Below are 3,105 nucleotides of genomic sequence, written 5' to 3' on the forward strand. Positions count from 1 at the left end.
TTCAAAGTTGCCCTCGAGACACACACACACACACACACACACACACACACACACACAGAGCGCACCGATGTACGTCGGCTGTAAACAAAACATTTATTCCACCAGTGGGTCTGGTTAACATAGCAGCGAGGTGAGTCAACAGGATGAGGAGAGAGACGGTGGTGGAGGGAGGGAGCGGCTGGTGATGGAGAGGAGGATGCGACCGAGGCTCCGGGGCACGGAAGGATTTGGGCCGAAGAAAAGGGAGAGAGAAAAAAGTCTCACTTCAAGTCAGAAACAAGCTGCTCCATGAATGAGACCAGAAGACAAGTGCAACATAAAGCAGAAGAATCAGTCTTCAGGGCGGCTGTAGCTCAGGGGGATGAGAGCTCATCCTGCAACCACAAGGTAGCTGGTTCGATCCCCAGTCCCTGAGCAAAACCGTGGGATGAGTTTAATGATGATGTTTTTTAACCAGATATATGTAATATAAATATGTTTCATATCAATGCGACGTGGTTGTGAAACAATTGGTTAGGCAACAAAACTCCTTGATTAAGATTAGAAAAGAAGACCAGTGTTTGAGTTGCTTGAGTATATAACGTAACAAAGTAACACAATGAAGAACTGCAACAACGTAGCGTAGATGCAACAACGTAGCGTAGATGCAACAACGTAGCGTAGATGCAACAACGTAGAGTAGATGCAACAGCGTAGCCTAGCGCAACAACGTAGCGTAGATGCAACAACGTAGAGTAGATGCAACAACGTAGCGCAACAACGTAGCGCAGATGCAACAACGTAGAGTAGATGCAACAGCGTAGCCTAGCGCAACAACGTAGAGTATTGTAACAACGTAGAGTAGCGCAACAACATAGCGCAGCGCAACAACGTAGCGTAGTGCAACAACGTAGCGCAGCGCAACAACGTAGCGCAGCGCAACAACGTAGCGTAGTGCAACAACGTATTGTAGATGCAATAACGTAGCGCAGCGCAACAACATAGCGTAGCGCAAGAACGTATTGTAGATGCAATAACGTAGCGTAGTGCAACAATGTAGAGTAGCGCAACAGCGTAGCCTAGATGCAACAACGTAGTGTAGCGCAACAACGTAGCGTAGCGCAAGAACGTAGTGTAGCGCAACAACGTATCATAGCGCAACAAAGTAGCGTAGATGCAACAGCGTAGCATAGTGCAACAACGTAGAGTAGATGCAACAACATAGCGTAGTGCAATAACTTAGCGTAGATGCAACAACGTAGCATAGCGCAACAACGTAGCGTAGATGCAACAGCGTAGCATAGCGCAACAACGTAGAGTAGATGCAACAACATAGGTAGCGCAATAATGTAGCGTAGTGCAACAACGTAGAGTAGCGCAACAACGTAGAGTAGCGCATCAAAGTCACGTAACATTGCAACAAATCAACGTAACAATTTATCATCATAATCCAGCTGTAACGCAAATGACTGATATATAACACAAAATTGATGGATTAACACTTTTTTTTGACAAATCATGTCTAAATAAAACAGCACCACCACTTTCACTGTTTATTTTTGCACTGATATATGAATTGTTATTATTGTTAAGACAAACAGTCGTCTATGTTTTTCTACATGAAACCAGCTTTGCTAAAACAAATAAAAAAATAAAACTGTTGACAACTGTTCTCAATGTAACTTTCTTATTGTATTATCAGCGCAGCTTTGCAATTTGAAACCGAAAAAATAAATAAATGTGGGACACAAAGCGCTGACAGCCAACAGACACAGAATGAGCAATTTGTGTGACGGAGGAAGCGATAAGCAGCAAAGAAACGAGAGAGGAGGATGAGAGGGAGGGCAGGGTGAGGAGGAGGAAGACCGCCAAGGTCAAAGATGGAGGAGCGGAGACAGACCACCGCCGTGCACGGCCCACCCACACTGCACACGCCCGACACACTCTGTGGTCAGAGGTTCACCTGCAGGTCACGTTGGCCACAACAGCACCCCTGAGAAAGAGAGAGAGAGAGAGAGAGAGAGAGAGAGAGAGAGAGAGAGACTATGGGACGGGACAGGAGCAGATGGAGGGAGGAGACGAGGGAGAAGCAAAGCAATAATTTAAGGTTGCAGGTGTCAAACTTCTGTCGACGCTGCAGGTTCGCACCAAGGTCGCGGAGCTAAAACACACACGCTTACGTTTTAATCCCCTTGCTCTCTCTAAATGTACCATACAGACGCAGGAACATACCTTACACACACACACACACACACAGATGGGCTGCATCAACGGTGTGTCTGGGCCAAAAAACACACCGCCAACAAAACCAGAATGAATGATCATAACACGAGTTTCATTTGACCTTGAGGATTATTTACCCATGAAAAGCCCTCCAGTTCCAAGAGTTCTTCTTGGGAGTGCAAGCCTCTGATTGGCTGGTGTGCATTATGTTCAGATAACCACACAATGTACAATGCCAACATAATTACCTTTTATGTGACATAAAGAAACACACGGCACTGATCATAATTGCAGTTTTATTGATAATATTGACACAATGCAGTGCACACAGTATTGCTTTCTGTAGATATGAGTTGTTTTTAGAACACATTCAGTCTGTTTCTCCCAGAATACATTCAAATATCATCAACACTGAGTCATGTGGCCGACTACTTCCTGGAGTCTCCTCTGGTAAACAGTGAACTTTAAAGGTGCTGGGAGGCAGATTCTTTCTTTTTACCTTCGGACACTCAGGCTAACTGTTTCCACCTGTTTCCAGTCTTTATGCTAAGCTAAGCTAACAGGAGCTTAATATTTATGAAAGTGGTATCGATCTTCGATCTAACGTCCTAAAATACAGCGAATAAGTGCATTTTAGCAAATGTCAAAGTCATTTACACAATTCAAACTTCTAAACTTTACTGAGATAAACAAAAAACAAGCTTCATGAAGGCAACTGGAAGGCCAGCTAATACGTGAGTGGTCTCTCTGCTGAGGCACCAGTTACTTTTCCCGTATGGAAACAAAGCTGAAGGCTAAAGGCTGAAGGCTAAAGGCACGGTGCGTTTACTGTCATCGGGGAAATACAGTCCAGTGTTCGTGTTTTAAAGACACACTTCTTGAACGAGACATAAAATAATCAAG

The sequence above is a fragment of the Taurulus bubalis genome, assembly GCF_910589615.1.
Source record: "Taurulus bubalis genome assembly, chromosome: 3".
Taxonomy (NCBI): Eukaryota; Metazoa; Chordata; class Actinopteri; order Perciformes; family Cottidae; genus Taurulus; species Taurulus bubalis.